Source organism: Moschus berezovskii, chromosome 7 (assembly GCF_049115385.1).
Source record: "Moschus berezovskii isolate FMDL1 chromosome 7, NW_MosBer_1.0, whole genome shotgun sequence".
Taxonomy (NCBI): domain Eukaryota; kingdom Metazoa; phylum Chordata; class Mammalia; order Artiodactyla; family Moschidae; genus Moschus; species Moschus berezovskii.
The window spans coordinates 55,660,960-55,675,063 of record NC_142466.1 but is presented as its reverse complement, the minus strand read 5'-3'; the positions used below and the strand labels follow the sequence as shown (position 1 = coordinate 55,675,063).

Sequence of the window (14,104 nt, the reverse complement as noted above, 5' to 3'; positions counted from 1 at the left end):
AGGGCATGGCAACCCACTCCGGTCTTCTTGCCTGGAGAATCCCCATGGACAAAGGAGCCTGGTGGGGTACAGTCCATCAGGTTGCAAAGAGTCAGACACGACTGAGCAACTAAGCACAGTACATAGCTGATGAACAATGATGTGATAGTTTCAGGTGAACAGTGGAGGGACTCAGCCATACATATACATGTATCTATTCTCCCCCAGAGAGAGGTGGTCTTGATGAAGAAAAGATGAAGAACAGTGAAATGTAAAATACTGAGGATGCTTCATCTGGAGAAAAAAAGTGCTTCAGGGGAACATAGATATCTCCAAATATGTGAAGATTGTCACATGCAGATGGAGTAGACTTGTTTTTAGAAGGGTTAACAATTGAACGGGTTAACGGGTAGGAAGGCCAGAGGTCCCAAAGCAGCAGGAGGAAATAAACTGCAAGGGGTAGACTTTTTTTTTTTTTCCTTGAAATTTTGTGTAGAGAAGGAAAAAACAAAAAGTCTGAATAGTTTATTTCCTCGTACCACTTGGGGACCTCTGGCCTTCCTACCTGTTAACCCTCACAATGGGATGGGGTAAGCCAAGTGGTTGGAAGGTTTTCTCTGTTCAAGAAAGGATTTTCCAACTTGGAGGTCCAAGAATGGAAAGAGCTTTGAGATGTAGTCTTGAGCTCCCCATCACTCTCAGGGCTTACACAAAGTTGTATCTCCATGGCTGGAGACGTTAAAGAAGGGATTCAGGCTTCAGCTAGCTGGCCAAACAAGGTGATGTTTAAAGTCTCCTTCCAAATCTGAGATTCTAAGACTTGACTCTTAACATCCTTCTTGGGACCATTACAAGCACCATTCTCCATTTCTCTGATGATGATTTCATTTGACTATCTAAACCTGGTAGAGGGGTTGATGCCTTTAACTGTTAATTGGTTTGCATAAGCCAGAACAAATTTTATGGTTTGAATCATGCATCTAAAATAATTGACCAAACTCTAAGCAGTGTTGGTGAATTTTATTATGGTGAATGTGTAAAACAGTTTGTACTGCATTCCTACTTCTGAGCTAGCTTTAGTATGCCCATGGAAATTCATTATTTTGCAGTATTTCCACAAGTAAGATTTCTTTCCGATGGACAGATCTTTGCCTTTTATCTTCTAAGTACCGAATTGATTCAACAAGCCATTTTGGATATCATATTTTTTTTCCTTATGAAATTGCCTTTATTAAGGACAGTAAGTTATATTGATTTCTATCAAGAATATAATTTTATGTGTGGTCTATTATAGAGTCTGGGTTCAACCTAAGTAGTTTCCTTGAACAGTAAAAAATTCCAACTTCCCGCCAGAAAAACAATACTCTAAATTTTCTTGTCTTGTTTTATTCTTTTATTAAATTATGAATTTATATTTTTCTGGGTATCAAGATAAAATTAATTTAGCCTCTTTTTTTCCTCTGCAACTTGACCCTTTTGGAAGGGAGACCTTGTTTCACAGAGCAAACGGCCAAGTTGTGGCCACTAGGTGGTGCACTGGTTAAACAGTCCCCATCTTCCTGGATCGCTTGCAGTCTCAACTTGTACTTGAAAAAGACCGATTTGTACCTTGTACCAAGAGGCCAGTTTCATTCATTTTTAATTTATCGTATATACTCTTGCATTTTGACAAGTTACTCAGTTTTTTGGCTCTCTCCCATGTATCATGTTATTGAACATTTTGTTTGATTTTTCTCCTGTTAATCTGTCTTGCGATATGCTCAGTCTTGTCTGACTCTTTATGGACCTTGTGGACTATAGCCCTCCAGGCTTCTCTGTCTCTAGGATTTTTCTGGTAATACCGGAGCAGGGTAGCATTTCTTACTCCAGAGGATCTTCCTGACCAAGGGATGGAACCCACATCTCATGCGTCTCCTGCATTGCCAGACGAGTTCTTTAGCACTGTGCCACCTGTCTCATGTCAACTTAATTCTTAGACCAGCCAGAAGAACCTTGAAGACTAGAGGAAAGTTTATGCCTTCCTGACAAAGTGCACACTGTTTGCTATTGTTGTTATTGTTATTATTTCAATCATAGTTTTACTCGTCACTTTTAAAAGAAAAGTAGTAGGAGAGGAAGTCAGGAAAACCTGTTCCTCCTCAGTGGGAAGTACATCTAGTTGGGGTGTCCTACCTCTGGAAAACTGGTGCTATCCTATCAAAGACTGCAGAGTCCCCTCCATAAGTCACTTGTTTGTTCCCTCCTCTTGTAAACCATTAGAGACATTCAGCTACTATTGGCATGTAACTGAGAAGCAGGCAGGAGGTGGCAGCTATTTAAGTGCAGAGGATTATTTATAGGTATTTGGTGGAAACATAAAGAATATTAAAAGGGCAATCAGATCAACTAATTGTGGTAACAGAAGTGTGTTTCACCTCACCAGTGAAGACTTTTAACTTTTGTTGTCAGAAGGGTGTAAGGAACCCCTGACACCTCTCACCCCTCAACTCCCATAGTAGCCTTAAGTAATGTTTGCCAGGATAACAGCTGCCTGAGAAGGAATTTTAAAATTCCATTTTAATATGGCGGACAAGTCTTTATTCAAGAGTTGTGTGATTACCAAAAATGAGTAAATAAAGCCAAATAGGCTTTAATAGAATAAATTTAAGGAATTTTATTGGACCCATGACAAGTACACACAGGTCCTTTGGGAGCCTCAACTGAGGGTGAAAAAAAGTTATTAAGAGGCCAACATAGCTGCTCTCCTCCAGGCCACATAGTCTCTTGTCTTTGCTTCTCTGCACAGGTCTGCCCTGTTCTACAGTACTTCTCTTTACAGACTGAAATCTGCTTACTCATCTGGCTCATTGATGGCTTTACACAGCCACTCCCAAGTGGAAATATATACTCAGCCTCTGAAAATAATCTAGTATAAACCCACTTGGTTTATTTAGGTCTTGAATTGTAATTCTAGGAGCTTCCCTTGTGGCTCAGCTGGTAAAGAATCCACGTGCAATGCGGGAGACCTGGGTTCGAGACCTGCAATTCTAGGAAGAGATCTTTGGATCTAGCTTGAATCAAATACAAATACTTGGCCAACTGTCTGTGATGGTGGGAAGGGGGAGTCACAGGAGAGCATCCTGTGTGGAGGAAATGACTGTCACCTTTTGTGAAGGACAGTTCAGCAATGGCCACCTGCTGGCAGGAGAGCATGTGCAATTTTTTTTTCATAAGTGAAGAGTTTTGACTGCATAAAATTTAGAAATATGTAAATAGCAAAGAATATCTTAAGCAAAATAAGGGTTAAGAAAAGTAACAAAAGAAACAAACAGTTGCAAAATGTCAACTCCCCTAAAATAACCAGAAAATTCAGGATTAAATTAATAAAAATATTACTAAGTTTAGCTGGGGGTGTTGTTATTTAGGTCTTTTGTTTTTTTGGGGGGTTTGCACTGTTTTTGAAACTAATAAAAACTTGATATAAATATTAAGTAACTTTTATAGAATTCTAATAAAAACTCATAGCATATAGAAATGATCTTTATTGTTTCAAATGTCTTCATCCAGTCATGTCAAACCTCCCTCAATTATGGTTTCGTATAGTGGACTTTTTATTTCAATCAAAATAAAATACTTACACCTTCTGATTCTAGATGATATAAAAAGATAATTTCTGTTTATCTAGAAATAAAACTGAAGTGAGAATAATGTATTTGTAAGAATTATATTTAAACCATCTATATTTGGAAAATACTGTTTTAGGCAATAAGAACAAATATAGCATTAATTAAATAACAGCAGTTAAACTAAAAAGGTAAATCAAAATTATTTTCTGAAAGATACCTGGATTCAATCCCAGGGTTAGGAAGATCCCCTGGAGAAGGGCATGGCAACCCACTCCAGTCTTCTTGCCTGGAGAATCCCCATGGACAGTGGAGCCTGGCAGGCTACAGTCTATGGGGTCACAAAGAGTCAGACATGACTGAGCAACTAAGCACAGCACAGGATGGTAGTTCTATTTTAGTTTTCTGAGGAACCTCCTTACAGTTTTCTATAGTGACTGCACCAACTTACATTTCCACCAACAGTGTTTCTCTACACCCTCTCCAGCATTTGTTATTTGTGGACTTTTTGATGATGGCCGTTCTGACTGGTATGAGGTGATACATCATTGTAGTTTTGATTTGCATTTCTCTAATAATTAGTGATGTCGAGTGTCTTTGCATGTGCTTTTGGGGATGTATATGTCTTCTTTGGAGAAATATCTGACTAGATCTTGTGCCCATTTTTTGACTAGGTTGTTTGCTTTTTTAAATTGAGATGCATGAGCTGTTTGTATATTTTGGAAATTAATCCCTGTCGGTCACATCATTTGCAAATATTTTCTCCCATTTGATGGGTTGTCTTTTCATTTTGTTTATGGTTTCCTTTGCTGTGCAAAAGCTTTACAGTTTAATTAGTTTCTATTTTTTAATTATTTTCATTACTGATAGAAGCAAGGTCCGGTGCTGTAAAGAGCAATATTGCATAGGAACCTGGAATGTTAGGTCCATGAATCAAGGCAAATTGGAAGTGGTCAAACAGGAGATGGCAAGAGTGAACATCGACATTCTAGGAATCAGTGAATTAAAATGGACTGGAATGGGTGAATTTAACTCGGATGACCATTATATCTACTACTGTGGGCAGGAATCCCTTAGAAGAAATGGAGTAGCCATCATGGTCAACAAAAGAGTCCGAAATGCAGTACTTGGATGCAATCTTAAAAATGACAGGATGATTTCTGTTCGTTTCCAAGGCAAACCATTCAATATTACAGTAATCCAGGCCTATGCCCCAACCAGTAATGCTGAAGAAGCCGAAGTTAATCGGTTCTATGAAGACCTACAAGACCTTTTAGAACTAACACCCAAAAAAGATGTCCTTTTCATTCTAGGGGACTGGAATGCAAAAGTAGGAAGTCAAGAAACACCTGGAGTAACTGGCAAATTTGGCCTTGGAGCACGGAATGAAGCAGGGCAAAGGCTAATAGAGTTTTGTCAAGAGAATGCACTGGTCATAGCAAACACCCTCTTCCAACAACACAAGAGAAGACTCTACACATGGACATCACCAGATGGTCAACACCGAAATCAGATTGATTATATTCTTTGCAACCAAAGATGGAGAAGCTGTATACAGTTAGCGAAAACAAGACCAGGAGCTGACTGTGGCTCAGATCATGAACTCCTTATTGCGAAGTTCAGACTTAAATTGAAGAAAGTCGGGAAAACCACTAGACCATTCAGATATGACCTCAATCAAATCCCTTATGATTATGCAGTGGAAGTGATAGATTTAAGGGACTAGATCTGATTGATAGAGTGCCTGATGAACTCTGGACGGAGGTTCGTGACATTGTACAGGAGACAGGGACCAAGACCATCCCCATGGAAAAGAAATGCAAAAGAGCGAAATGGCTGTCTGAGGAGGCCTTACAAATAGCTGTGAAAAGAAGAGAGGCGAAAAGCAAAGGAGAAAAGGAAAGATATAAGCATCTGAATGCAGAGTTTCAAAGAATAGCAAGGAGAGATAAGAAAGACTTCCTCAGTGATCAATGCAAAGAAATAGAGGAAAACAACAGAATAGGAAAAACAAGAGACCTCTTCAAGAAAATTAGAGATTCCAAGGGAACATTTCATGCAAAGATGGGCTCGATAAAGGACAGAAATGATATGGACCTAACAGAAGCAGAAGATATTAAGAAGAGGTGGCAGGAATACACAGAAGAACTGTACAAAAAAGATCTTCACGACCAAGATAGTCACGATAATGTGATCACTGACCTAGAGCCAGACATCTTGGAATGTGAAGTCAAGTGGGCCTTAGAAAGCATCACTACGAACAAAGCTAGTGGAGGTGATGGAATTCCAGTTGAGCTATTTCAAGTCTTGAAAGATGATGCTGTGAAAGTGCTGCACTCAATATGCCAGCAGATTTGGAAAACTCAGCAGTGGCCACAGGACTGGAAGAGGTCAGTCTTCATTCCAATCCCAAAGAAAGGCAATGCCAAAGAATGCTCAAACTACCACACAATTGCACTCATCTCACACGCTAGTAAAGTCATGCTCAAAATTCTCCAAGCCAGGCTTCAGCAGTATGTAAACCGTGAACTCCCAGATGTTCAAGCAGGTTTTAGAAAAGGCAGAGGCACCAGAGATCAAATTGCCAACATCCGCTGGATCATGGAGAAAGCAAGAGAGTTTCAGAAAAACATCTATTTCTGCTTCATTGACTATGCAAAAGCCTTTGACTGTGTGGATCACAATAAACTGTGGAACATTCTGAAAGAGATGGGAATCCCAGACCACCTGACCTGCCTCTTGAGAAACCTGTATGCAGGTCAGGAAGCAACTGTTAGAACTGGACATGGAACAACAGACTGGTTCCAAATAGGAAAAGGTGTATGTCAAGGTTGTATATTGTCACCTTGCTTATTTAACTTATATGCAGAGTACATCATGAGGAACGCTGGGCTGGAAGAAGCACAAGCTGGAATCAAGATTGCTGGGAGAAATATCAATAACCTCAGATATGCAGATGACACTACCCTTATGGCAGAAAGTGAAGAGGAACTCAAAAGCCTCTTGATGAAAGTGAAAGAGGAGAAACATTCAGAAAACAAAGATCATGGCATCTGGTCCCATCACTTCATGGGAAATAGATGGAAAAACAGTGGAAACAGTGTCAGACTTTGTTATTTTGGGTTCCAAAATCACTGCAGATGCTGATTGCAGCCATGAAATTAAAAGACGCTTGCTCCTTGGAAGGAAAGTTATGACCAACCTAGAAAGCATATTAAAAAGCAGAGACATTACTTTGCCAACCAAGGTCCGTCTAGTCAAGGCAATGGTTTTTCCCGTGGTCATGTATGGATGTGAGAGTTGGACTGTGAAGAAGGCTGATCGCCGAAGAATCGATGCTTTTGAACTGTGGTGTTGGAGACGACTCTTGAGAGTCCCTTATACTGCAAGAAGATCCAACCAGTCCATTCTAAAGGAGATCAATCCTGGATGTTCACTGGAAGGACTGATGCTGAAGCTGAAACTGCAATACTTTGGCCACCTCATGCGACGAGTTGACTCACTGGAAAAGACTCTGATGCTGGGAAAGGTTGGGGGCGGGAGGAGAAGGGGACGACGGAGAATGAGATGGCTGGATGGCATCACCGACTCTGTGGACATGAGTTTGAGTGTACTCCGGGAGTTGGTGATGGACAGGGAGGCCTGGCGTGCTGTGATTCATGGGGTCGCGGAGAGTCGGACACGACTGAGCGACTGAACTGAACTGAACTGAACTGTAGGAGGTAGATTCAAAAAAGATATTGCTGCAATATTTATGTTAAATAGTGTTTTGCCTATGTTTTCCTCTAACAGTTTTATAGTATCCGGTCTTACAATTAGGTCTTTAATCCACTTTGAGCTTATTTTTGTGTCTGATGTTATAGAAGGTGCTAACTTCAGTCTTTTACTTGTAGCTGTCCAGTTTTCCCAGCAACACTGAAGAGACTGTCTTTTCTTCATTCTGTATTTTTGCCTCCTTTGTCATTGATTAATTTACCATAAGGTGTGCAGGTTTATTTCTGGGCTTTCCATCCTGTTCCATTGATTTCTGTTTTTGTGCCAGTACCGTACTGTTTTCTTTCTTTCTTTTTTTTTAAATTTATTTGACTGTACTGGATCTTAGTTGTGGCATGCAGAAGCTTCAGTCTTCACTGTGGCATACAGGATCTTTAGTTGCAACATATGGGATCTTTAGTTGGGGCATTTGAACTCTTAGTTGCAGCATGTGGGATCTAGTTCCCTGAATAAGAATCAAATTTGAGCCCCCTGCATTGGAATGGATTCTTAGCCACTGGACCACCAGGGAAGTCCCACCAAACTGCTTTTATTACTGTAGCTTTGTAGCACAGTTTGAAGTCAAGGAGCCCAATTCCTTCAGCTCTGTTTTTCTTTGATTTCTTTCATCAGCGTATTACAGTATTCAGAGTACAGGTCTTTTGATTCCTTAGGGAGATGTATTCCTAAATACTCTTTTTGATGCATTGGTAAATGAATTCCTTCATTTCTCTTTCTGATCTTTTGTTGTTAGTATAGAGGAATGCAACAGATTTCTGGGTATTAATTTTGTGTCCTGTAACCTTATTTATCCTGTAACTGAATTCATTGATAAGCTCTAGTAGTTTTGTAATTTTCTTATTTCTGAAAAGTGAAAGTTGCTCAGTTGTGTCTGACTCTTTGCAACCCCATGAACTGTAGCCCTGCCATGCTCCTCTGTCCATGGAATTCTCCAGGCAAGAATACTGGAGTGGGTAGCCATTCCCTTCTCCAGGGGAACCTTCCTGACCCAGGAATTGAACCCAGGTCTTCCACATTGTAGGTAGATTCTTTACCATCTGAGCCATTAGGGAAGTCCCAAGAATACTAGAGTGGGTAGCCATTCCCTTCTTTAGCTCTGGTAGTTTGATCATTTTCTTGTTTCTAGTTGTGGGCTTTTCTTTTCTGCCTTTACCATTTGCTGTGAAGCTGATTTGGTGGTGCTGAATTCTTTTAGCTTTTGCTTGTCTGTAAAGCTTTTGATTTCCCTGTCAAATCTGAGCCTTGCTGGGTAGAGTATACTTGTGTGTAGGTTTTCCCCTTTCATTATTTTAAAAATATCATGCCACTACCTTCTGGCCTGCAGTTTATGCTGAAAAATCAGTTGATAATCATATGGGATTTCCTTTGTATGTTATTTGTTGCTTTTCCTTTTAATATTTGTTCTTTATCCTTTTGTCAATTTGATTACTGTGTGTCTTGGCATGCTCCTCCTTGGGTTAATCCTGTATGGGACTCTCTGTGTTCCTGGACTTAGGTGACGGTTTCCTTTTCCATGTTAGGGAATTTTTCAGCTATTATCTCTTCAAATATTTCCTCAGATCCTTTCTCTCCCTCTTCTGCTTCTGGGACCCCTATAACGAAAATGTTGGTGTGTTTGATGTTGTCTTGGAGGTCTTTTAAACTGTTTTCATTCCTTTTCAGTCCTTTTTTCTTTATTCTGTTCCACAGCAGTGATTTCCATTACTGTCTTCCAGCTTACTGGTCCTTTCTTCTGCCTCATTTATTCTGCTATTGATTGCTTCATGTGTATTTGTCATTTCAGTTATTGTATTCTTCAACTCTGGTTGTTCTTTATATTTTCTCTTTGTTAAAAAAACTTCTTGTAACTTCTTGCTATGTGCTTCAGTTCTTTTCCTGAGTTTTTGATTGTCTTTACAATTAAAAATAAAGAGTTCTTTACTGTGAACTCTTTCTCAGGTAGATTGCCTATTTGCACTTTACTTAGTTATTGTTTTAGGGTTTTATCTTGTTCCTTCATCTGAAACATATTCCTTTGCCATCTCTTTTGTTTAAATTTCTATTTGTTGGCATTGAAACATGTATGTTGTCATATGTGAAACGAATCACTAGTTCAGGGTTGATGCATGTTATAGGATGCTTGGGGCTGGCGTGCGAGGATGACCCAGAGAGGGAGGATAAAGGGAGGAGGGAGGTGGGAGAGGGATTCAGGAGTGGGAACTTATGTAAACCCGGGGCGAATTCATGTCAATATATGGCAAAACCAACCAATATAATATTGTAAAATAATTTGCCTCCAATAAAAAATTAGTTAATTACTTAAAAAAAATAAAAAATAAAAAACAAGCAGAAATAGACCTAAAAAAAGAAAAAATAAATAAATTTCTATTTGTGCTTTATGTGTATAGTAGCTTAGTTATGTTTCTTGCCTTGGAGAAGTGGCTTTCTGTAAGGGATGTCCTATGTGTCCCTCCCAGAAGTACAGTCTCCTCTCATCACCCAAAGGCCAGGGATCAGGGTCTCAGGGTAGGTTCTGACGTGTTTATGTACTCAGTTCTGCAGGCTGCAGGATCACAGTTTTCTGGCTTCTGGTATATGCCCCTTGGTGGGTGAGGCTGGTCTAGAGGCTTGTGCAGGCTTCCTGGTGGGAGGGACTGATGCCCACCCACTGGTGGGTGGAGCTCAATCTGGCCCTTTGGTGGGCAGGGCCATGTCAAAGGGCATGTCTAGAGGTGACAATGGGCTCAAGAAGTCTTTAGGCAGCCTGTCTGCTGATGGGTCTGTGTTCCTGCCCTGATGGTTCTTTGGCCTGAGGTGCCCCAGCCCTGGAGCCTAAGGCCATTGGGTGAGGGTAGGTTTTGGTGCTAATGATGCAAGCAATATGTCTGCCTCCTGGAAGAGTTCAAATAGGTGTACATTCACCAATATTTCTGCCACCAGGTTTTATGACCCCAGACAGATCCACAGTCACCCTCCTCCCAACTCCACAAGAGGCTCTCCAAGACCAGCAGATAAGTCTGGCCCAGGCTCCTAGGAAATCAACTGCTTTTGCTCTGCGTGCTACTGTGCACGAGACCTTGTGTGCACCCTCTAGAAGTGGAGCCTCTGTTTCCCACCATCCCCCACCCCTGTCCTGTGGAGCTCCTACAATCCAGCCCCACTGGCCTTCAAAGCCAGATCTGCTGAGGGCGCCTCCATTCAATGCCAGACCCCTAGACTGGGGAGCCTGATGTGGAACTCAGAGCTCTCAGCTCTGTGGGAGAATTTCTGTGATGTAATTAGTCTCTAGTTTGTGGGTCACCCACCCAGGTAGTATGGGATTTAATTACATTGCAAAGTACACCCCTCCTATTGTCTCATGTGGTTTCATCTTTATGTCTTTGGATGTAGAGTATTTTTTGTGGTAGATTCAAGTCATATGAAATATCAATTATGCTTAAATCAAAGGCAATACTAATCTGAATCTAAAGGGATGAACATTATAGCTCAGCTTTTAAAAACCTATGTATGGTGACTATTATAGAAGATACATGTTGGCCCACAGCTAAATATTCTATTTTTTCTACAGTTTATGATATTTCTTTGTTTTATTGAGATAGTACTGGTTTATAGTATTATGTTTCATGTGTACAGCATTCTATTTCTACCTCTGTATACAACATGCTCACCACAAAATTTTAGTTTCCCATCCATCACCATACAGTTGACCCCCTTAAATCTCTTAAAATTCATGTTAAAAGGAGAAAAACGTTGTAAAATGAATCTCACTTCTATCAGACTGACAGAACTCACAACAATAGAAACATATAAACACAAAACCTCATTTATTTTTGTTTGAAGCAGAAAGAGATCACTTAGCACAGGAACAATAAACAAATCATATAAATATTGAGGGAAAATGTTCCCATGAATACATACATGTATATATTCTTAAGAGCAGCGATCAGAAGTTTAACATAATGTAAGGTAGTTTTCGATTTTAAGAAAATGCTTTCTGACAGACTTTTGAGTAGGAAATGAACAGGCAAATCAATACCATATATCATCTGTGGTTCAAGTCACTTGAATCCTGTGGACTGTGGAAACCATCTTGGGATTTACATTTAGTGTCATGATTGGCCTGTTCAACTTTTGCATTTCACTCAGTTTGGACCAGATTTACAAATTAACCCCTCACCTCTTGATCTCTCACACTCAGGAAGGAAGGAGGGGCTGAGAGTGAAAACATGCAGGAGACAAATGCCAGGGTTTCTAACATGTGTCAGTTCATTCTGCACTTCTTCCTATGCTTGAGAGACATTAAAGTGTCAGGGTCCAAAGTCATACCTACAGTGGCTAAATAGATCTGATATTGCAAAGAAAAAAAACTTAAAAATTTACAGTCCACCAATTTGAAAATTACTTCAAGACACTGCCCATGACACATTTTTTAGTCTACCTTTTAACAACTCAGAACACTTTTTAAAAACAAACAAACAAACAAACATTGGTTGCTTGCATCATCACCTCTGTCCAGCAGGCTACAGGAGCATCCAGCTCTGAATATCTTCTGTGAATAGCAAGCACAGAGTAGAATTGATGCAACGGGCCTTCTAGCTGGCTTTTAAAGCTTTCCATATGCCTGGCTCTGAGGTGAAAAAATGTAAAACAGGAGGAGTCTGAAAGGGAGTAAAGATTAAAATTCTTTGTTGGATTTCACAGCCATTATTTCCCTGCTGAGATCTCAGTGGTAGCTGCAGACAGGGATATTCAAGGCCACACCTCAGACCAACTAAGTATAACAGGGGTGTTTCCCATCAACTTCCTTCCTTGACCATGCAGAATCCTCAGAGAAATAAAAAGAGATCCAATGGGGTTCAATGATCATAATATTAATTTAGAAAGACCTCCTTCTAGCACGAAGGAAGCTTATTCCAAGATATTCTCTTGGATTCTAAAACCTTCAGCAATTAAGTTAGAAGAAGCTGGGCTAATAAATAAGGAGACAGTTTCCTTGGTCTCAGTTTATAATTACAAGGACAACTTCTGTTCTAATCCTACATTTTACTCTCTTTTGAAAATTAAATTTACGTTGGCTAATTAGCCTGCTTTTGTGTTCTGGTTGCAAAAATATTTTTAAATGTATGATAGTCTCTACTATCGAATACATTTTTACCTGTTAAAGTATATTCTATTAAAAATCTCATGAAACCTAAGGCAGAGTAGGGTGAGGGGGCTGTGAAGATATTTTAATCCTTCCTTTGCTGCTGAGAGCAAAGTATTCAAAATAAAGTGACAAATAGAATTGACTTGGAATACTGCCTCTCTGCAATTCAAAAGTCAACCCACTTTGAGCAAAGGCAACATTTCAAAGTGCAGAACATCTGGGCATGTGTATGTCTAATGCCTGCATTACCACAAAAAGCATATGCAACATTCAGGAATACTGTACTTGGAGAAGTAAAGCACATAAGTGGTTCAGGGAGCTCAAATTTTAACACATTCTATTTTTACTAGAAAAGAAATTCAGGTCCTAATATATTATCAGGGCTAAATTTAACATTTGACAGGCTGCTTGTATATGGCCATTCTTCCTGCTTCTGATGCTACACTTACATTTACTGCACATGAGACCTAAATCTAAATGAAAACTGATGTTCAGCATCAAAATGTACATCCTTAGGGAAGGTAAAAGTGTAGGATCTTTCCAAGGCTAAGAACAGCTTCTGCTGATTGGCGGATCTTGCATGTCATCCAAATTCCTTTGCCCACTCATGTGGGTTAGACACTAGGGTAACCAAGTTCCTTTGGCAGGGACGGGGGAGACAGAGCAGGAAACACCTGCCAGCACTAGAGAGAAATGGAACGAAATTTGGTGGGGCATCTTTGACATGGCTCTGCAGCTAGGAATTCTGGAAATACAGAGGCTGAGACTGGAAACTGGGTTTTTACTGAGTTAATACCTCGCAACACAAACTCTATAAAACCAAAATTTGTTCTGTCTCTGTGTGTAGTGTATACACAAGTCTGGAAGTGTTTCCCCAGGAGTGAGGGGCCGGAGACTGAGCAAATGACTACTGAATTAGCATAACTGTATAAGAATAAAATTTATAGTACAAGAGAAGAAATTTTCTTCTTCATTCTGTAGATATGGAGTTAGCGATATTACATATAGTTCTCTACTATGAGGTGATAATAAGGAGTCAGCTTTAAGCCCTAGGTATGAGTGTTATATATTAAGAAAATCTCTTTTTTCTTATTGGTTTATAGGGTTTGGAGTTAAGTGAGAAAAATATAGTATTTAAATAACATTAAATATAGCATTTAAATATCAATATTTCTTAGGGATTTTATCATAAAGTCATAATTTGTTTTTAATTCTAGGTTATAGGAAAGCACACTATGTTAGGAAGCATAAAAACACTGTTTACTGTTTCTAGATGTACAGATTAAGTCCTATTAATATGAACATTAGTGAGACATCTAAATATTTTTCATCATCCTAGAATTCTAATGTCTTGAAAATTATTAGGAATTAAAAAGGCAAGATAAAATTGAAAATAATTTCAATATGCAGGGTTTAAAGATTTTAATAATATTTATCTAATAGAATTTGTCCTTTATTTTAAAGTTCTAACAGATTGACATGAGTATGAAATTCTCAACAACTAGTTGGGATAGTTCTTTGGGAGGACAGGTCATCACAATGAAACCCTTCCTTTTACTATGGACACCTCCTGGATGCCCAGAACTTGCCCCAATTTATGAAGACACCAATCTACACAACAGTG

The 14,104-nt window shown here is 39.5% G+C and overlaps 1 long non-coding RNA gene across 6 annotated transcripts in view; it reads left to right on the top strand.

The window, feature by feature from the left end:
* Positions 1–14,104, top strand: part of LOC129556740 (uncharacterized) — a 191,684-nt gene that overhangs the window by 56,401 nt on the left and 121,179 nt on the right. The gene's annotated exons all lie outside the window — the stretch shown is intronic.